The 23,445-nt window shown below is 39.9% G+C and overlaps 1 pseudogene; it reads left to right on the top strand.

Annotated features, from left to right (window-relative positions):
* The first annotated feature begins 11,838 nt into the window (after positions 1-11,838).
* LOC149191437 (2-methylene-furan-3-one reductase pseudogene) lies at positions 11,839-22,797 on the top strand (annotated as a pseudogene).
* Positions 22,798-23,445: the final 648 nt, after the last annotated feature.

Raw genomic sequence — 23,445 nt, 5'->3', positions numbered from 1 at the left:
TAGAAGGCAGCCAACGGATTCTACAGGAATAGTAGTTTACTTTCAGTTGGACAGCCAAGCCCCACTAATTGAGGAGGCCAGCTTGGCCCTCATCATGTATAAATATTGAGGCTGTAGCCTTCGATGGGACTCTTGAACTTTTGTTGTAGATTTTGAACCACGAGTTGTAGCTCTGTTTTTGCTCTTTGTAAGCCAATTTTGGCATGTTGTTAGACTCATGATTATGATCTTTTAATAAAAGGCAGGCAGATTTGGATTCAATTCTGAGTTCTTAGAGGAGCTATATCTCTCAAGTTAGGGCCCAACCTGAGAGCAATAGACCTCCTTTTCTTTGTATTGTTACTTGTCTTTCTTTTATCATTGCATTTCTTTCCTTTACATGCACTTGAAAAATACAGTTTGCTGAGTTGACTGTTTCAGGTTTGGTTATGTAGGTTAGTTTCATGAATGCAGTTGTTTCAGTAGTTCAGAATTAGCGTAGGGAGATTGAAGTTACGTTGAGTTCAAAAAGGTTGAATGCATGCTCACTTTCACCTCTGTTTGGGGACCGGAAGTGTAGACCGTGCCAACTGCCAAAAACACTATTTTAACATATGCATGCAAGTATTGATGTAATGTTTTCGATTGAATAATTGTCCATACGATTATATCTTGAGTAATGACACTTTGGTTCAGCATCATGCACGAATTCCTTTCAACTCACATTGCTGTTCTTTGATTCCTAATAAAACAGTTAGAATAGGTTGGTGAACTTTCGTTTACATGCAAGATAAGGGTGATTTGTTTCATTTACACTACGCAGCACCACTTCATCGTGTTCTTATCCTCTTGAACCGTGCCTAAGCCACCTACTCATCCTCTGTTTAGCTCATTTACCTTCCAACCCTTCTACTGTCCACGTTGCTCAATCTTTTTGACCTTCCACTACTCTACCCTCCTATCGACCAACCAGCTCTATCCACTCTCTCTCCATCTCATCTCTCTGTCCATAGGTCATCACAAGCTCCTCTTTCATCTTCCCTATCCACCCACACAGCTCCTTCACTCCTCCATCACCCAAAACTCCGACTGTAGAACATCCTGTAGAAGTTAGCAGACTTCCTGTAGAAATCCCGAGTTTCCTGTAGGATCCCTTGCAGACATCCTGTAGAAGTCTGAAAACACGGTTGCCAAGCACCTGAACGTTTTGAACTTCTGTGGAATGATTTTAGGGATCCCCTGGAACCTCTCAGAGTCCTCCTGACCTTTCCCAAGCCTTCCTCCCTTTGAACTACCCCTGCACAGTCAAGACCCAGTAAGAAGCACAATCATAATAACTCCACCCACTTGAGAAAAAATACAAAAACGTGTTCTCTTCAATGGAAGTAGTTTAAATTCATGCATCTCATCTCACTAGAAGTAATGGCATCATTTCTAGAAGTTGCATTCCCACCATTGCATCATAAGGGTTAAGCTAGTCAGATTAGGGTTTACTAGGGTTTCCTTGTTTGGTTGGCTTTCAGTTCATTCTTGCAAAGTAGGTTAATTTCCTTTGAGATAGCCTTCATTCATCATTTAGAAAGCTTCTTCTGAGAACATATAGAAGTTGGCTTGAGCCCTAGCGGACTTGTGCCAGCTGACCAAGTGACAGCTGCGGCAAGAGCTAGTACTTGTGCATACAGCACCGTCGCTTCCAAGTTTGTTACGAACTACCGGGTTGATAAAATTAGAGAAGGAAGCTCCAGGAGTTGTAGCATTATTGCTACAATACTGGAGCCCACCACCCGCCGATTTTCATATATGTCCCTTCCCTGCCTGCCGATTGCGATATCGCAAATCCTCTACTAGTATCGCATATCGCAAGAGTTCTTTGCCTATTGCCACATCCAAGTCCCATCACCACTCCTTCTCGTTGATTGCGATAACTCCTCACCTCACTGATTTCGATATCATAATCGGGGATCGCACAAATCATAAATCCCTTCTCTGTTGATATCGCAAAGTTCTATCTCCCCTCGCTGATTACGATATCACATAATTCCTGTCATCACTCCTCTGCCGATATCGCAAGTTCATCATGCTGATTGCGATAGTTCTCTCCCCGCCAATTACGATAAGTCATCCCCTGCCGATTGCGATATCGCAATTAGGGATTGCTCAAGTCACAAGTTCCTCCTCCACCGAAGCCCTTTCCGAATTGCGATTGTGATGGACGCGATCTTTTATATATTGTGGTTTGTTATCCCGTCGGAAAAACATTATGGAATATGGTAAAAAGTCCCTCTCCTATATTGTGATTGCAATACCAACAGGCCCGGATCAACGACCCATATCAATGAACATTAAAACGTCTATTTCGCTTCCGATCAGTGGGATGGCGAGGGCATTTTTCATCGTATATCTAGCAGCATGGTCATCAAACGTAATACAAAATAAATGAAGGCATGGGAGCTCAGAAGACTTAATGGCTCAACATGGAGCTCCACTCAGATGCACAATGAAGGACTGTTAGGTTAATCTCCGCTTCTACTCTATGATAAGTAAACACAGTCGATCACTACCAACTCCTGAGAGTGGTCAAGTCAGGCAGTTAAGATGAAAGTGACGGGAACCGATCGAACAAAAAGAAAGGAAAATCATGGAAGATACGTGACCTAATCGAGGGCCTTAACAAGAACGATAAAGGGACACTTCCTCCATCATCTTTTAGTTTTTCATTTTTCTTTTATTTCTGTAATTTCTATGTATTTCAAAGAAGGGAATCAAATCTGAATGAAATCATTTTGGGGAAGCAAAGCCTTGCATGCCAAGAAAACTAGTCTGTGAGACAACTGGAGCTCAGACCCCCTTTGTAAACTGTTGATTGAAAGCCCCCCTTCTCTGCATAAATAGGGGGGAGAAACACTTAATAGAGGTTCCAGAATTTTGCACCCGAGTGGTCCTAATTCTTGGGTTCCATTTTGGTTCTAATTTCCTGTTCATGAGGGATCAGAGCGTCACATGTTGAATGTAATGGACTAGTTATTTGGACCCTTCAAGTATTAATGAAACTCCCTGGTGATTCCAAGCACATCAATGCACCATATCTTTTCCCCTATGTAATCTCATTCCATATATGTTTTTTTATCTCTGAAATAATGAGATGAAGTTGTCAGTTTCTCCCTTGTTCATGATTGTATATTTGTTACCAAGTAGCAACAATACCTGTGTTAGCTATAAATTTACTTAAGTACCTGTAATCTACAGATATTTTCTTAAGATTTTGGATACAAATATGCCCATGAGTATATGGACTGAAACCCTAACTAACGCTCTACTCCTTCTGCTCTTTCATCTCCTCCCTTTTCCATATTTATATTGGAAAATTGTTGCTTAGAATTATGTGTTGTTTACATTCCTATGCATTGAATTCCATCCTTTTGCCGAAACATTGATGCTTAAGATCATGTCTTGTTTACAACCCTATGCATTGAATTCCCTCCTTCCTTCCCTCCTCTTCACTTTACTACAACTTAAATATAAATATGCTTGTTGTTGTGTGTTAACCACCAGAACCAGATATTTCTCTTTGAGGTTGGCCTGATTTACCCCCTAAGCATTTGGATCCATGTATTGGCTTGAGTTTACTTGGATGACATACTATTGAACCAAGCCCCTTTTTTTTTCTTTTTAAAACTTCATGACAATTGGAGTGTAACTAATCCCTTAAATAATCTGAAATGCACTCCTCTATTTTAAGATGTCCTAGGCACTGGTCTACAATCAACCTAGAGGCTGTCTCTAGGAATCTTTCTATTTCTCCCAAAGCACTCGTGCTGCAGGTGCAATTAAAAGTGAAAACATCTTTCTGGCATCATTTCCAGGGAACGGATTATAATATTTTTCCTTGGCCATGAGAAATATTTACATTCCCTCTATTAGGTGAGCAAGGGAAGTGTGGGTTGAAGATCTCTCACCTTGGCAACTCCATTGTTTCAATATTATGGTAAACATGTTGGCGACTCCACTGTCCATATCTCTATTTGATCATCCTAACTTTCAAGCATCCTCATACTCACTCTGATGCTAAAGCAACCAAAAACTTTCCCTACCTTTGAACTTGAAATCACTCATCTACGAAGGTTTTCAAAATGACCATTCCTTCATTCCTGGCCAACCAATCTTCCCCACCAAATTTTTCTTCTATTACCAGCTATCCCAATCATGTCCCTTCATTTCATGAATGGATTACCTATTTTCCTATATTCAGTGGAAACACAGATATAGGGTCGGACCAGCACCTTAAAGATTTTCATGAATGCATTGAACAACAGGGTATTATCTTTTAAGATGCGTGAATGAAAATTTTCATGTACTGTTTAGAAGATGATTTTAACATTTGGTACAGAACATTACCTCGTGGAAAAATATCGTCATTAAAATGTTTTCATATAGAATTCCATCATTATTGCAAAAGATTATATCCACCGAATGCTCTGTTTGAAGGTTGTTGCGCATATTTTAATGATGAAGATATTCCTAAGGTTGATGACCTTGCTGAAGATGTTTGTGGAGCTCCGCTCCAAGAAAACATCTATGCGCATCAAGAAGCATCACCCAATGACCAAGAATGCGAAGAAGGAAACATCATCGAGATGCAAATAAACCCTCAAAGGTCTTATTCGGCCGAATTTGATTTTTCTCCTTCCTATGATGTATATGACTCTGATGGAGAGTCAAGTGATTCAGAGCCACAACAATCCCAATCATGGGAAGCTACACTAAATGAGGAGGCCCCCCATAAGGTAAGAAAAGAGGCTCTAGTTAACAATGCACATCCTCCACCTGGAGAACAAGATCAAGAACCCCCTCCGATTTATGATTCATATTATTCAGAGGATGAGATGGTCGCAGTTGTTCAAAGCAAGTAGTTTACCAGCAAGTCGGGATAAGTCTTGCAACAACAAGATTTTCTTGAAAAATCTAAAGCCAATTTCCCTGACCAAGAAGATATTGATCAGCAGACTGTGTACGAAAAATAAGGAAGCTACAAAATTTCCTTGTCAGTTCCATGACCCTGTAGCTAATTACATGAGCACATTCTTTGGTTAGCATCAGAGGTTGTTTCTAGAGTATGCATCAAGCTTCTTATTTGCATATTTTTCATGGTGCATGCTTGTTTTGTTTTCTAAATCTCAGTAGCACGGAGGCATACGGACCAATACTCTAATGATGGTCTGGCTCCATTAGAGGGTTGAAATCACTTAGGTGAATTGAGCCCTGTACATAGGTAAGAATTGTATATAAATAAGGTCACTATTTGAGCATTTAGTTTCTAGGTAGAATTTTTATTTCTGCATTACAGTTTGATGAGGAAAGGACTCCCTGCAAACAAGGTTCCATGGAGATTTTGTGGTTATATAACTTCATTATATTTTTCACTCCATGCCCAATAGTGAAGGCTACTGGTCTGCAGGTTCTGAGCACCTTACCAAGAAGGCACTGTCCCCAGTTGGAGCCAATGTTTTCACCCTGTGAAAAAAGAGTCCCAGTTGTGCAAACATTGTATTTTAAACTCTAGTTGCGGTGACCCGTTTTTAACTCTAGCTGAAATCACTTTGTATTTCCAACTCTAGCCGTGTTTCCCCATTCCCCGTTGAAATATCTTAAAAACATTCATAAAACATATCGAGGGCCTTTTAAAAGGTTGGGACACGCAAACGAGATCGTCCCATCTCCATTTGTAATATGTATCCTCTCATCTCCCTTTTCATTTTGCGATTACAATATCGCATCTCACAAAGCTTCCCACATACCACAATAAATTTATTCTCCTATCGATTGCCACATCGCAAATTCTCCGTCAATATCGAAAATTCACCGTCGATGTCACATATAGCGAATTCCCCGCTGATTGTCATATAAGTCCTTTCCCCGCCCGCCAATTGCGATATCGCAAATCCTTCACCGACATCGCATATCGCAAAAGTTCTTTGCCTATTGCCACATCCAAGTTCCATCACCACTCCTTCTCGCCGATTGTGATAACTCCTCCCCCCGCCAATTGCAATATCACAATCGGGGATCGCACAAATCATAAATCCCTCCTCCGTTGATATCGCAAAGTTCTGTATGCCCTTGCCGATTGCAATATCGCATAAGTCTGTCTTTAAAATAGTGAGATGAAGCTATCAGTTTCTCCCTTGTTCTTGTTACCAAGGAGCAACAATACCTGTGTTAGCTACATATTTACTGAAGTACCTGTAATGTGCACATATATTATTAAACTTTTGGATACAAATATGCCCATGAGTATATGGCCTGAAACCCTAATTAGCGATCTACTCCTACCGCTCTTTCATCTCCTCCCTTTTCCATATTTCTATTGGAAAATCATTTCTTAGGAATCTGTGTTGTTTATAGCCCTATGCATCAAATTCCATCCTTCTTTTGGAACATTGCTGCTTAGGATTTTTTCTTGTTTACAACCCTATGGATTGAGTTCCCTCCTTCCTTTCCTCCTTTTCACTTTACTACAACTTAAATATAAAGTTGCTTTTTTTTTTGTGTCGGTCACCAGAACCAGACATTTCTCTTCGAGGTTGGCTCGATTTACCCCCTAAGCATTTGGATCCATGTATCGACTTGAGTTTACCTAGATGACAAACTATTGAACCAAGCCCCATTTTTTTTCTTTTTAAAACTCCGTGACAATTGGAGTGTAACTAATCCCTTAGATAATGTTAAATGCACTCCTCGATTTAAGATGTCCTAGGCACTAGTCTACAATCAACCCATATGCTATCTCTAGGAAGCTTTCTATGTATCCCGAAGCACTCGTGTTGTAGGTTCCATTAAAAGCGACAACAGATCCTCTGCTATGTTCTATTAATTCATTTTTTTCTACAAGTTATTTGTTGTAGATAAACGAGTTTTCATAATTCTTGTCTACAATATCCAAGATGGCTTCTACAGTCATTGAAGGCTGGAACTCTCACTGGAAAGGTATGGGGGTCGTTAATGCCCGGCTGCCGATGAGTAAATGAAGGTATGGGGACATGTCGTTTCTCATAACCTGTAAATCATCCATAGACAAATAAAAGAAATTATATGTCATGCATTGTCTTGTATACTTTGTTCAAGTTGTGTGCAAACAATATGTGACCAGTTTTATCTTCTAATCTTGTTTGTGAGAGGACAACTTAATCCCTTTTAGTTCCTTTTCATGAAATTTGTTGAAGTTGTGTGGCATCATATTTAAAGGCAGATTCGGGAAGGTAATGTCCTGGGTGGTGACTAATTCAAACTGAAATAAACACCTCTACATATCGATTGGAGGAAAATAATGGTGGTGAACCTATTATCTAGCAGATGGCTCATTTTTTTCATTATATGTTATTATATCTTGAAGTTTCTTAAACAATTGAAATGTTTCTGATGGGTTGTGTTAGAAGAAGGTAAGATAATGAAAATTGTTGAAAGTTTTTTTTTGGTGTGGCTGTTGGGATTCGAGCCCAGGTCAAGAATGAAAGTCATGCTTTATCTGGGAGTGGTGCTTTATTTTGAAGGTTGGTCATTTTATTTGTCATATTTGACTACATATTTATGATTGAAAGTTCTTTTTTATATTGTATTGTAAGTGGGGGTCGACACCCTTTTCAAAGTTAATTATTTTTTGATAGTGAGTTCGAGAAAATGGTGAGAATTAATGATTTGATAGAGTTATTAAATACTCTAATGATCTCTATTGTTCATAACAAAGTCCAAATTAACAAGGACACCTTCTCTGACATTAGAAATTGTTTGCAAAATGCACAAGAAAAGATCGAGTTTCTGCAACTTGAATCCCAATTCCAGCGAGATGAAATACAACAAAAGAGATGTGATTTTGAACTAGGTTTTGTTCAGAACAACGCCCTATTTAAGTCTAATTAGCAGCCAAAGATTGACCTATTTAAGTCTGACTCCTAGTTTAAATAATCAAAATTTGGTCAAGATAATGAAGTCATTATAGGGGCATTTTTGGATGCAGCTGAAGGTCATGTTCAATGCTCCAACAACGACAACGTACGCAAGAGTCATTTGCATACAGATGTGAAAGTTCAACCTGCAGTTCCCAAAACCTTCATTAGACCTTGGGAAGAAATTGTGCACAACAAAAATAGAACTGGTGTGGGATATAATAAGGATGTTTCTTTTCATGTTCCTGATTTTCCAAATCCTATATAGTTTTGTAGTGTTGTATTTCTTCAGGATGTTGTTGTTCCACAACCACAACAAATTGTTAGATGTCAACATTGCGATCGAGTTGGCCATGTGAAAGATCAGTGCTATGATCTTCACCCTTGTGGACATTGTGGGAAGCACAATCATCAATCAGACAGATGTTCCAGAAACAAGACCCCTACAAGAAAGAAAAATCATTATGGATGGATTTCTTCTTGGTAATGGTCATCAATAGTCAATAAAATTTATCGATCACATCACAAAATTTGTTCTCGAGTATTGACTAGCCTTGCAGTGAAGAGTACTTCATCTTCTCACCTTGTATCTGACAAGGGGGGATTCTTGGAATTGATGGTATGCTACAGGTTCGAAGATTTATCAAGTGAACTTGAGTCAAAGATAATCAAAATTTACTGCTACATCCTAGAGTCTAAGTTTGCAGTCAGATTCAAGTTGTAGTCAGATCAAAGATGAATTTGTGTTCTATGAGCTTTTATACTCTATGAGAATGATTGCATGTTTTTGGCATGTTGAGTTTTGGTTGGTGTGTTCAATCCTTAAAACACCACTTGCAGAGTTACTTTGGTATCTGATACATCAATTTATGGTGAAGTAGCACTTCCACAAGCAAAAGATGTCAGATTAGGAATTGTTATAGGAACTGCTTTAATAGTTCCAAATTTGGTTTGTTCAGGAACTGCTATGATAGTTCCAGAGTTGGTGGTCATCTTTGAACCATCATTGGTTGAGACCTCGAGTTCTCCCACTTTTGGTTTGTGGTCATCCTTGAAAACCATATTTTTTAGAGTATTTCAACTCTTGGCCGTGATGCATTTTTTTTCCTTTTTAGCTCTCATTCTCGGACTTTGATATAACCCTTCGGATTAATGGGGGAATGTTAAACACCTAATCCTTGTGATTATGATTTGGATTAGTTTGTGTTATGGAGATTAGTTATTAGAGTCCAAGAAAACCTGGAAATTGAATCCAACTCTATCATTATTGTCTTTATATGTATGATGTACAACATTCTTAATGAATAATGATGATATAGAATTCAGATTCCAATAGTGGTATATTGTTGATCATTTATTTGTTTCTGAATTCTACAATATTATAAGTGCTATGTTTATATCTATTCATTTTTTATTTTTTTTTACACATATAAGGAGTCTGTTACTTATTCAACTTCTTTCGGTCCAAAATTACAATTCTCACTCTAAGAAACAGGGGAAACGTGCCATTTCACTCATTTACGAGTTCAATTCTGTCCTTAGGTGGTCCAGAATCAAAGTTATGATTTCCTTCAACAAGGAATGTAGGTTTTAGGAAGTTTTTTTTTTCACTGTAATGAGATACTTTTTTTGTTATTCATTAAATATGAATAAAAGAAACTACAGAGCTTCAGTAATACAATCTTCCCAGATAAAAATTGTGAAAGGTATTGTAGGAGAAGATCGATGGCATGGACTCATACATGGCAGAGTCTCACAGACCTAAGTGCCATATAGACTTGACAGAAATAATCTAAAAAGACAATAACACATGAATAAAATAGCATTGTAACAGCTAGAGAATATAGAAAATACAACAATTAAACATGAATTTTTAAGAGGGAACATTTACAACCAAATTTGACCAAGTTGGCCTATAGAATTTGGAGCAAATTTGCTGAATTTTTTTTTGCTGTCACCAAACCACTGGGCGTTGCGTTTATTTGAGGAGAACCATAAGAATGAAGTGGGTGCTCTAGATCTTGTTGTCAATGAGGTCTTCCAAAATAATTAAACCTAGATCCAATTTCAAAGCTATTTTTGAAAGAATTTCCACTGTAGAGTTGAACTCTTTATGCATATGCTAAAATGTAATATTCTGGAACTTTGATTTTATTTCTTTAATTTTGAGTTTCCATGCTTCTAAATGAGGTAGCTGCAAGCCAGCCACTCCTTTCAGCCAATCCGCAACACATTTGAATTACTTAGGATGGGAATATTATCAATGTTATTTAGCTTAACAAGCGTCAAAAGAGTCCATACAACGATCAATTCAGCCTTGGTATTTGATCTAGAGCCAATTCCAATTCTGAAATGAATGGATCTGTTTTATGGAAACTTAATCATCCCTTCTCCTCCACACACCTTCCCTTTCCTATCGAAGAAACCCAGGGGCAGATTCTGTGATATGAATGGAAATTGAATTTTTTTTATCAAACTCAGGAAGTTATTTTTATCACCCCAAGAAACTCTCCTAGGTTGTAGCTCGGAGATGATCGGGAACATTACAAACTCAAATTAATGTTGGAAATGGATGAATGGAAGAGATGATTCTTGTTCAAGCCAGATAACCACTCCTACTTTGCTTGACTCCAGACATGCGTGAACACCCCCAGACTACAAGGCTTTAGACCACCAATTACTCACAGTTTAAGGATTGGGTGAATATGGAGAATACTGACCACACCAGTAGATGCATAGGACCCTGTGATGGCCAGCTACAACTAGTAAAAAGGTCTGCAAATCTAATTCCCTAGTGCACAGACAAGATGATAGCTCTCTACCACTAAGTGAAAAGAAACCTGATTAACACATTCACTGATACATGCAAGATTGTAACACAGAGGTAGGATGACAGCTCCTCTAATGCTAAACATCAAGAGTTCAGGAAGAATGCATATCAAGCACAACCTAGAATAGAAAAGAGATGGAAAGTGAAAAATTAGCAGCAAAAGAAGCTTGTATTAGCTGAAAATGAAGATGAGACACTACAAGTATCAAAGTAGTTATAGTCTCCAGAAGTTGAACCTTACATCAAAACAACGACCATCAACCCTAATTACATCTGTTTTTTGGGTATATATAGAGTTTCATTACAAAACGTTTTGCTATTCTAGGTGCGGAGGGGTCATAATTGACCACCAACCGCTTTAACTATCTGATGGAGTTTCTGATGCAATCTGCCTGCTTTAGTGAACAAAATTGATCTTCTTGGATGCTCTGCTGTACTTCTCGAGCAGGTGAAGTGTCGTATGGATGAAGTTCCATAACTGCCGAATGTATTTTAACTACTCGAGGCATGTCCTTTTCTTCTTGGCCATCCTTCCTGTTGAATGCAGTTGTTGAGGATCTATTATGCTTAGTATTGGATGTTGTCCACCTTTGTCCTTCGGATGCATGGGACAAGCTATGGATGAGAGGACTACATGGCGGGAACAGATATCAGGCGTTAGATCAAAAGAATGGATGGCGGAGATCTCTTGGCAGTAGGAATCGGGCAGAAGCGGGAGTAGACAAATGCGAGCCGTTGGATCTCGGGCGGACAGATCCGACGATCATCGGGCGGAGGAGATGCACGGGAGATAACGAGCGGGGATGGGCGAACGGGCGGTAAGCAGTATTGATCGTATCGTCGTCGGGGAGAAGGCGGTAAAGGTACGCAGGCGAGCGATGCCAGTCAATGCATGACGCGTGGCAGACTGGACATGACCAAAACCGCTTCGATCGCAAGTTAACACGTTGTTGGTTTGCGGGCGCGGGAGGAGCGAACGTCGTCCGATCGAGGTGGAGATGATCGGACGACGGGGTTTTGATCACACAAGTTTCATTTGATGTGACAGGGAGATGGCAGGTTAGGGGTTTTGTGAAAGAGCGCGGTTATATGGGTTTAAAACTTGGCGCCTGGGGGCTTGACGAAACAGGGGCTTATGCCGAGTTTTGGAGCAAAACAGAGATAGCGGGGGGTTATGAGAGTGTAAGGAGAATGAAGGAGAAGAAAGAAACATACTGCTGCGAGCTCCCTTTGAGCATAAACACAGGCCAAGCCGGTATTTGGTCCTCAAAATGTCAAGACATGTAGCAGAGCTAACACTGGCTCCTTCTGGGGATGAGATCCTCCCTGCGAGGTCTCAAGAACTGCAAATCAATGCCTTTCTTGTGAAAACAAATTTGCAAAATTTCCTGGCGTTCCATTGGGCATGGAGTCTAATTGAGCCTATACTAAAGTAGATAAAACAACATATTTACAATTTTAAGGCCAAAAGACCTTAAACAACATAAATTTTCAGAAACCGCCCATTAACTGGGCCATCAAAAACTATCTCCCCTTCCATGCTTTTCAGCATGAAGGTATTGTTCCCTTGAATCTGAGAAATGATAAAAGGCCCTGTCCAAAAAGCATCAAACTTCCCATGGTTGCCTTTCTTTTCTTTCAGTGCATCCCACTTCAAAACCAAGTCTCCAACCTGAAAATTATCTGTTTTTGTCCTTTTGTCAAAGACTTCCTTGATCTTCTTCTGATGTGCTGCAGACTTTTCAACCAGTTGTTCTCTGATTTGGTGTAACTCTGCTAAATCAGTGATCCTATTTGCCATGTCTTCTTCCTCATTTTGTTCTTCTTGTAGGAACTTTGCCACAGGGAGAGTTAACTGAATTGGGAATACAGCCTCGGTGCCATATACCAGCTTGAATGGAGAATTCCTTGTGGATTTCTTGGTGGTTACTCTGTCAGCCCACAATGCATATTTGAGCTTAGAATCCCAATTCTTTTTGTTGTCTTCCAGCAATTTTTTAATTATCCTTATCAGGCTTTTGTTGGAAGATTCTGCTAGACCATTTCCTTGAGGGTAGTATGGGGTGGAATGAACTAGCTTAATTCCCATTGAGTCACACATATCCACCAACTCTTTTGCTTTGAAGGCTGCTGCATTATCTATGATTATTTTATGTGGACAACCAAACCTGGTTAAGATATGCTCTGCCAAAAACTTCATGACCACATTATGATCAGCCTTCCTGGTAGGGATTGCTTCAATCCACTTGGTGAAATAATCAGTGGCTACTAAGATCCATCTGTGTTGGCCACTGGAATGTGGATTGATTTCTCCAATGAAATCCAAGCCCCACTGCTGAAAAGGACCATTTGCATGTATTGGTTTTAAGGGCAGGGACTTCAATTGCTGCTTTCCTTCAAATATTTGGCACCTGTCACAAGATCTAACAAATGAAAAGACATTAGAAAACAAGGTGGGCCAATACTACCCAACTCTGAGAATTTTGTGGGCTGTAGTTTTCCAATAATGATGCCCTCCACATATGCTGGAATGAAATTGTTGCATAACTTCAATGGATTGTTCTTTGTCCAGACACCTCAAAAAAATTCCAGAGGGGTCCCTCTAGTAAAGCAGATTTTCATGAATGTAATATTTTGTTGCCCTGAGCTTAATAGTTCGGGCTTGGCTTGAACTAAGGCCTAGAGGGATTTCTAGCTTCAGAAAGAATTTAGCTATTGCAAAGTACCAATCACAAGAAGCTAGATTTTCTACCAATGACTGTCATTTCCCTGGTTCAGCTGTTTCTTCCTCTGTTTGAACATTTTCTGCACTTGTACCCATGAGATTTATGTCCATCATTCTGAAATTTTCTTCAGCCAATAACTTGGTAAGGCCCTGCCCTCTGACAAGCTTGGTGGGCTTCAATTCTATGTTAAATTCAATTAACTTTGCAATCCATTTAGCCCTTCTTCCATCAGCATTAGGCTGTGTTAAGACATCTTTTATTGAAGCAGAGGGTACATATGCAATTATCTTGGAATGCAAGATATAAACTCTGAAAGCTTTCAAAGACTTGATAAGAGCGTATGTCTGTTTTTCAATGATATCATACCTCATCTCAGCATCCCTCAATGTTTTGTTGAAAAAAGCCACTGGATGTTCTGAGCCTTCTTCATCTGCTTGCAATAAAACTATTACGAGGGTGTCTTCAGAGGCAAATGAAAATATGTGGAACTCTTGGCTGTAATCTGGACTTCTTAAAGTAGGAGCTTCCATAATAGCTTTCTTAATGGACTCAAAGGGTCTTCTTGCTACATCAGTCCATTTTATCTCTGACCCCTTTCTTAACATGGAGGTAATGTTCTTTACCAGTTCTGCAAAATTTGGGACAAACCTCGTCACAAAATTTATTTTGCCCAGAAAGGACTGAATGTCTTTCTTTGATCTCGGGACAGACAAGGTCTGTATTGCTCTTACTCTTTCTGGGTCAATTTTGACACTTGCATCAGAAACAATATGTCCTAACAATTTGCCTTCTTACAAAGCAAACTGTGACTTTTTAGGATTGACTGAAATCCCAAACCTTCTGCACTTCAGGAACACTTTCTTCAAATGTTGCAAATGGTCATGATGGCTGCTGGAGTACACTGTTATATCATCAAGGTAAATAAGGACAAACTTGTCCTTCTCCCCCACAAATGCTATATCCATAGCTCTCTGAAAGGTGGCTCTAGCATTCATCAACCCAAAAGGCATCTTGGAATACATAAAAGTGCCCCAAGGAGTGGTGAATGCAGTCTTCTCTTGGTCATCTAGATGTACAACAACCTGGTTATAGCCTGAAAATCCATCCAGGAAAGACATCACTTTGGCTCCTGAGACCTTCTGCAACAGATGCTCCATCTTGGGCAGAGGATAGTTGTCTTTTTTAGAGCATTTGTTCAAGTTTTTGAAATCAACACAGAGTCTGATTTCTCCACTTTTCTTCCTCACTACCACTAAGTTGGCTACCCATTTTGAGTACCTAAGAGGGACTATGATTTTGGTAGCCAGTAACTTTTTTATTTCTTTTTCAATCAAAGGGAGGAGCAAAGGATTTATGGGTCTCAGCTTCTGCTTGAAAGGTATGGTGTCTTTCTCTAAAGGAATTTTATGCTGGATGATCTTTTTGTCATATGTTTTTAGGTCACTATATTCCCAGGCAAAGACATCAGCAAATTGCTTCATTAAATTGCAGTATTCATTACTATGGGCAGCAGACAGATGAGTGGACATATTTATGTATCTGGGCTGATCTGAACTCCCTATATTATGCCTACAGACTACAGATTGGTCTTCCTTTTGGGTAGCCTTATAAGGCACATCATTTTGGTCAAACAACTTTTCTAATGGAACTAGACCCTTAGGTATATGATTGTTGGGTAGTTGGACAATGCTATCTTTAACAATTCTGTTCCTAAGCTGGGATTGGGGACTTTCTTCCAAGGCTTCATTCTCTTTGTCAATTTTCATTTCGGAAAATTCATCAATAACTTGCAGAAACCTATTCACTTCAGCATCATCCTCAAAAACTTTCCAATGCTGGACATTGTCAGGCAAGGATGGTCTGTATTTTATTTGAACTTCATAAACTAGTTTGGGAGGCATGGGAGGGATGAACATGCTAGCAGACACAGCAAGGGAATCAGCAAGCTGATTTTTGGCTCTAGGGACATATGAGATACAAAAATTATCAAAGGAATCTTTGAGTCTCCATACCTCATCTCTGTATGCTTTCAACCTTGGGTGCTTTTCTTGAAATGTTTTATTCACTTGCTGAATGATAAGATCAGCATCTCCAAACACTTTTATATTTCTGATTCCTCTGTCTTTAGCTGCGTTAAGGCCCAATAGCAGGGCTTCATATTCTGCTATATTGTTGGTGACTTGAAAAGCCAGCTTAAAAGACAGATGTGTGCTTTCTTGTTTCGGAGATATCAGCACCACCCCTGCTCCTGCAGTCTCCCTGGAACATGCTCCATCAAAGAACATCTCCCAAACCTGACTTCCTTGCTCTCCCTCGGCCTGATTGATTGGTTTCTTGATCTGCATTGAGGCCTTCTGGGATTCTTCAATTTGGAGGATACAAGCTCCAAAATCAGTGTCCACAACATAAATGGGATGATTAGAAGGATTCTTCTCATCACTGATGATGTATGCCAGCTGTGCTTCTTTGTACAATCTCTTGCTTTCTCCTCCAAAAACTGGGACAGTGGCATAAGATAGATCATTCTGTAATGTCCCACCTAATCTCTTAATCCATCCTCTAGACAACAACATGCCAAACTTGGGAGGGACATCTGCTACCACAATATCCATCATCATGCTCTTCATGGGAAACTGAGTTAGGGTAATGGCTAGGTCCTTGATTAATCCTAATAACTTTATCTTTATTGAATCAAATGAGAATAAGTCATGATATGGTCTAGTAATATCAAGGCCTAACTCTTCCATGATAGCTTTAGGCATCAAATTGTGGTTGGCCCCTGTGTCTAGCAGGCAATTGTGGAGGATTTTGTCATGAATGGTCAAGGAGACATAGAATGATGGGGAATTATTATCAGCAGGTTCGATCATGGGGCTGAGCACGACTGCAATCTTGTCATCTTGCAAATTGACATAGTCAGTGGGGATTTGTGTGGCTTTCAGCTCAAGGGCCTCAAGGATAGGCTTTCTAAAAACTTCACTCCTTACAAGTTCTAACAGAGGCATAGATATTTTTAACTTCTGGACTTCTGACTCAAAACTAAAAGGGGAAGGGGACTTATCAGGACCTCTTACCTCTTGAGCTGGTGCTTTGAGGATGACTGGATCAACTACTGGTCTTTTCTGTCTGATATTCTGTGACTCTGTCTGGACAATAGCTTTTTGGGCAAGACTCTCCTTGACATTGTTTGCTTTTGACCTCAAATTATATCTTTGTTGTTCATCAGTCTGCAAAACAGCCTCTCTGTCCCACTCATGACTGGTTTGGTCCAGTAGTAATGATTCTTCATATGCAGCCAATGTCAAAAAGGTAGCACTACCTTTATCTTCCATGCAACGGATTTCATCCTCCTCTTCAAGCTACTCCTCCTCCATGACTACATTCTAGAAAGGAGCCTTAACTTTATGTTCTTCATTTGCTTCCTTACCCCTTTGAATGATTTGCAACTGCTCATTTTCTCTTCTGAATGGATTTGGATTTCTTGGAGAAAATGTGTTTTGAAACCTTGTTTTCCCAGAACTCTACTCAACTTTCAGCTTAGATATCTCAGCAGCCAATGACTCTATCATTTTAGTCATTTTATCTAATTTGGGTTCTAAAGATGAAGCAGAGGAAGAAGAAGCCTCACTTCTCTGCCTTCTTCTGTCAGCATGACTTTTAAGCTTTTTTTTAGCCATAATATTTGATTCCACCTCCAGTGCTGCATCTTGCATATCAGCTAGAGTGGCACATCTTCTTTCTCTCAAAAGCAGGCAGAAATCAGAGTCAAAAGCATTAGCATAAGTGAGTTTGGTAGAGGTGGGGGTAGGCTTTACTTCAGCTGGTATCTTACTATACATACGGTTAAATCTTTTATTAAAATCAGGCAATGATTCCCCATTTTCCCTCTTTAGGTTTCCAAACTCTATATGGTAATAGAGCAAATCTTTCCTATCTCCCCATTGCTTCAGGAATGCATCATCCAATGCCTCAATGTCTGTTATGGACCTATGGGGCAATTCTCTGAACCATTTCCTAGCCTCTCCATCAAGGCTCTAGACAAAAACTCTCATCCACACATCATCTTCACTGATATCTAAGTTATCAGCATAACTATAAAAAGACTCAAGGTGTTCTTCAGCTGTTACCCCCTCTGTACCAGTGAATTTGGGCATATATTTATGATATTCTCCTGCAGGCATGGAATTCAAAGGAATAGGCAAGACCAGGGGTCCATACCTAGCAGCTATGATTCTTTCCATCTTCGTGGGAGCTTGTTGACCTGCCATGACTGGGATAGGTGGAAGGATACTGGCAAATTGAATGGTAGGAAGTAATGAAATAGATGACAGACACAAAGGAATATGATGGACTGTATGGGAGGCTTTCTTTGGACTAAGATCCAAAGGGGAACTGACTGAACAAGGAGCTCTATTAATCTCTGAAGGTACTTCTTTATTAACAGTGCTAGGCTCTAAATCTTCCAATTGTATATCCTCGGCTATAACCTTCTCCTTCAAAGATACATAAGATTTCTTGGGCTTACCTGATCCTGATGCTCCTTTCTGTGATGTTTTCCTTCGCTTAGCAATCTTCTCAGGGTCAGGCACTGGGTCAGCTGGTGATTTCTGAGGACTTCTCCGAGTATGCCTCACAAACTGAGCCAGAACTGAAATGTGGAGTCGCCACCAGGTAGGTTCTCTAGTAGAGTCACCAGATAGATGATTACAACCAGAAATGTGTCCAGACTTTGTCTATCATCAAAGCATGGAGCTGTGTCGTTCTCCCAGGGAAGCTGAGCTTCAATCTCCTCTCCCTGGCAACGGCGCCAATCAATGTTATCACCCCAAGAAACTCTCCTAGGTTGTAGCTTAGAGATGCTCGGGAACATTACAAACTCAACTTAATGTTGGAAATGGATGAATGGAAGAGATGATGCTTGTTCAAGCCAGATAACCACTCCTACTTTGATTGACTCCAGACATGCGTGAACACCCCCAGACTACAAGGCTTTAGACCACCAATTACTCACAATTTAAGGATTGGGTGAATATGGAGAATACTGACCACACCAGCAGATGCACAGGACCCTGTGATGGCCTGCTGCAACCACACTAGTTGAACCAGGTTCATCTTGTCCTGACAATGAACCACACTAGTTGGTTCAAAACGCGTCGACAAATGGTTTTTTATGTGATTTACGCCGAAAAATCTCTCACAAACTGGATATGGATCACAGAAGCCTGTACTCTATAACCAGTAAAAATGTCTGCAAATCTAATTCCCTAGTGCACAGATAGGATGATAGTTCTCTGCCACTAAGTGAAAAGAAACCTGATTAACACATTCATTGATACATGCAAGATTGTAACACAGAGGTAGGATGATAGCTCCTCTAATGCTAAACATCAAGAGTTCAGGAAGAATGCATATCAAGCATAGCCTAGAACAGAAAAGAGATGGAAAGTGAGCAATTAACAGCAAAAGAAGCTTGTATTAGCTGAAAATGAAGACGAGACACTACAAGTATCAAAGCAGTTACAGTCTCCAGAAGTTGAACCTTACATCAAAACAACGACCATCAACCATGGTTACATTTGTTTTTTGATTATATATAGAGTTTCATTACAAAACGTTTTGCTATTCTAGGTGCGGAGGGATCATAATTGACCACCAACCGCTTTAACTGTCTGATGGAGTTTCTGATGCAATCTGCCTGCTTTAGTGAACAAAATTGATCTTCTTGGATGCTCTGTTGTACTTCTCGAGCAGGTGAAGTGTCGTATGGATGAAGTTCCATAACTGCTAAATGTATTTTAACTACTCGAGGCATGTCCTTTTCTTCTTGGCCATCCTTCCTGTTGAATGCAGTTGTTGAGGATCTATTACGTTGAGTACTGGATGCTGGCCACCTTTGTCCTTCAGATGCATGGGACAAACTATGGATGAGAGGACTGCATGGCGGGAACAGATATCAGCTGTTAGATCAAATGAATGGACGGTGGAGATCTCTCAACAGTACGAATCAGGCGAAAGTGGGAGCAGACAAACATGAGCCATTGGATCTCGGGCGGACAGGTCCGACGATCATCAGGCGGAGGAGATGCATGGGAGATAACGAGCGGGGACGGGCGAATGGGTGGTAAGCAGTATTGATCGCATCGCCGTTGGGGAGAAGGCGGTAAAGGTACATGGGCGAGCGATGCCAGTCAATGCATGATGCATGGCAGATGGGACATGATGGAAACCGCTTTGATCGCGAGTTAACGCGCGGTTGGTTTGCGGGCGCGGGAGGAGTGAACGCCGTCCGATCGAGGCGGAGATGATCGGATGGCAGGGGTTTGATCACACGAGTTTCGTTTGATGTGACAGGGAGACGGCAGGTTAGGGGTTTTGTGAAAGCACGCGGTTATATGGGTTTAAAACTTAGTGCCTAGGGGCTTGACGAAACAGGGGCTTATGCTGAGTTTTGGAGGAAAATAGAGATAGCGGGGGGTTATGAGAGTGTAAGGAGAATGAAGGAGAAGAAAGAAACAGACTGCTGTGAGCTCCCTTTGAGCATAAACACACGGCCAAGCTGGTATTTGGTCCTCCAAATGTCAAGACATGTAGCAGTGCTAACAGTTATAAAACTCATCCTCGCTATTGTCAAAATTACCCTTCTCTTCATATGGAAAATTATTACTTTGTTGAATGTTTGCAGTGTTGCTTTCTGAAATTTGAGAAGATATCCCATCATAACACTGTTCAGTTTTTTTTAATAGTAGTGCGCCAAGGATTGTTGAAGTGGTTTCCACTGATTTGAGGCATCTTCATTTTTACGAGCTCTTGGGAGTCTGTCTATGTTTCCTTCGACACAGTTTGGGTATTTTAATTTTTCAATCTAGTAGATTTTAGTCCCCATGTGGACAAAATTTATTCATTCCATCAAGCCAATTGCTTGTCCTTCACATGGAACTGTAAATCGAACAACTTATCTCTAACCTACCTTAATCGTGAGTTCCCTCCATTGGAAGGGAGAGCTCAATGATCTGATAAACAATTTCAGTCTCGTTCAAGGATTTTTTCTGTGGCACAGTTGGAAATGGAATTTTTTAAGAATTTAACCTATTCATCGCTTAGGGTTTTCATGATGTAATCCATCTTCGTTTTTTCTTCCGTGCAGAGCTCTTCTGGTTTTAATTCCATATCGTTGGCCATGACTTCCTTGTGAAAATACCCTCAAGGGGTTTCAGGGTTTAAATTTTCACTTTAATGGCACTCCCTCTGCAAAAGCACATGGTTGGCTTCCATTCCTGTTGTCTAGCAATTACCAAAGCTAACGGGTACTCATGCCCCGACCAACAGCCTCACAAGCTTCCTACTTAACACTAATCACTTAACAAAATCAATAAATAAAATATTTCAAATGTGCTCCCAATTACACAAAATAAAACGTAAAATTGCAAAAGGGCAGATGATAAAAGGGAAGCAACTTCGTCTACAACAAAAAATGAGTACCAAAAATCTGGAGGTGGAAGAAGCACTAAATATAATATCTAAATCAAAAAAATCATAGCAGACCCACCAGACTGAGGAAGACAATTGCAAAATCTCTATGAAATCATAAATAGATACCTACCAAGGGCGATAGTTCTCCCATTCTTCCATCTGATAAATGAAGTTGAAGATTTGTTTGAGATGGTACACAATTTAATTGGGGAATCGTTAGCCCCAATTTGCACATTCAAAATCAAATGTGGTTTTCGGGTGGCCTCGTCCATTCACGAAGTTGTAGTGAATTAAGATGCTGCAAATTGAGTGATCAAGAAAACAGGACGACCCACGGGCAAGTGTGGCATCAAGATCACCGACATATTTGGTATTCGACGGGGATGGGGTCGCCACTCTAGTGAAGGGCCAAATCGTTGGCCCTTTACACTATGGCAACATCACGTGCTGAACTGTAGATGTTAATACATTTGTCGTGGCTTAGTGGGGGCTACTAGTATATACGGTCCTATTGATCTATTAATGCACGGGGTTGTATTTGCTCACTGGATTTAAGTAAGTACATTATAAGATATAATTTTGTGGTGAAAGTGAAATTCTGGGCCTGAATTTACTGAAAATTTTTCCAAAGGAATCCAATTTTGAGAGTGTTTGATTAGTTATTTAGTGATAAAATTTTCCAAAGGGATCCAATTTGAGAGTGTTTGAATAGTTTTTTTAAGGTGAAAATATATGTAGCACCATGGTTGGTTTTTTTATGGTGAAAATGGATTTAGCACCATCAAAGCCACTGGAGCACTCAAAATTTTAAAGTTGAACAGTAACCCAAATTTACAAAAATTCAACCAGATTTTCTCAAATCTTGCAAAATTTCCATCCTTATCCTTGTTAGACTATGACGTTTTGAATTATTTTTCCTACATTTGTGTTTGATTCATCTCTCCTGCTATCTACAGGCAATGAATCCTGCACTTTTACATGTGCAACCTTTTGTATGAAAGACTAAGGCCAACATCCTATGGTTACACAAGACATTCATTCTACAGACCTACCAGCACAATTTTTGATACTAGGTTCTCTGATCCGATCAGATTAAATCCAGAAAATATGAATAATAAAGTGCAAAAATCGTGGATGTACAACGAATATGGATCCATAGAGGTCCTACACTTTGGGGATTTCCCTATGCCAAAGCTGGGTTAGACTAGCTTTTAGTTCAAGTCTGGGCTGCTGCTCTCAATCCTACTGACTTTAAGAGACTGGAAGGCTTATTAAGAAACGCAGATTCTGATTTTCTGATATTCAGATTGACTAATTAACCCTCTATTTTTTGCACATAAGTCCCTTTACCCCCATTGACATGTATGTAATGTTTATTTATTTTTTATTTGTCTGTGTTTTGCAAGTTCTGCTAGGCTATGATATGTCAAGAGTGGTGGTGGAAATTGGTGATGGTGTCTCCAAGTTCAAGGTCGGTGACGAGCTATACAGCAATATCCAGAATTTCGTAGCAGGTAGGCCAAAGCAGTGCGGGACTCTCACCCAGTGCACAGTGGTGGAGGAATGCATGGTAGCACCGAAGCCCAATAATTTATCATTTCAGGAAGTAGCGAGCCTACCACTTGCGCTTCAGACTGCGCAACAGGGCTTCGATAAAACCAATTTTGAAAAGGGGAAGAGCGTGTTCATTGTGGGAGGAGCGGGTGGAGTGGGTGTTCTCACCATTCAATTGGCAAAGAATGTGTATGGAGCTTCCAGGATCGTTTCCACTACTATCACAAGAAAGCTCGAGTTAGTGAAAAGCCTAGGGGAAGATCTAGTCATCGATTACACCAAGCAGAGCTACAATTAGGTTTTCAAGAAATTTGATTTTGTATTCGATACCATAGGTCAGTTTTGATAAAAATTCTATGCATTGCTATTTTTCATTCTTTGGTTTGGCCTGGTGAGTCCTGGAACTAATCCTAGGCTTGATAGGGCACATCTAAGAGCTATTATTTAAATTCAATGTTAATTTTCATTTCATTTGATGGAATTCCTTCAAATCTCATGTGTTGGCCAAAGAGGAAGGCAAGTTTGTGGACATAATGTTGTTCCAACCTCATCCTAGAGCTCAGTTTTATATAGTGTCAGTCAGCACACATAACTTGGAGAAGTTTCAACCCTATATAGAGATTGAGAAGCTGAAACTAGTGATTGATCCAAAGAGCCCGTACTCATTCTCAGAAATTATAGAGGCTTTCAAACTTCAAGAAAGCGGATGAGCCATAGGGAAGATTGCTATTTCCCCCATCCAATGAGAAAAAAAATTATTGTAGGGATGCCCACATCCATTTCTAAATTGTTATTATTGTTAGGAAGTTTACATATTTCAAGATACATTTATATTCTAATTTATATCAATTATGTTACATAGTGTTGGGTGGCTTACCTGGTCCTTAACCTAAATATTTATCGACACAAGATCCACCATGGCCATCAAAGTCCCTCTTAGAATCAA

Source organism: Pinus tabuliformis, chromosome 2_2 (genome assembly GCF_031772625.1).
Source record: "Pinus tabuliformis cultivar Carrire ecotype Pingquan chromosome 2_2, CPIR1, whole genome shotgun sequence".
Classification (NCBI taxonomy): domain Eukaryota; kingdom Viridiplantae; phylum Streptophyta; class Pinopsida; order Pinales; family Pinaceae; genus Pinus; species Pinus tabuliformis.
This window is presented reverse-complemented; position numbering and strand designations above follow the sequence as displayed.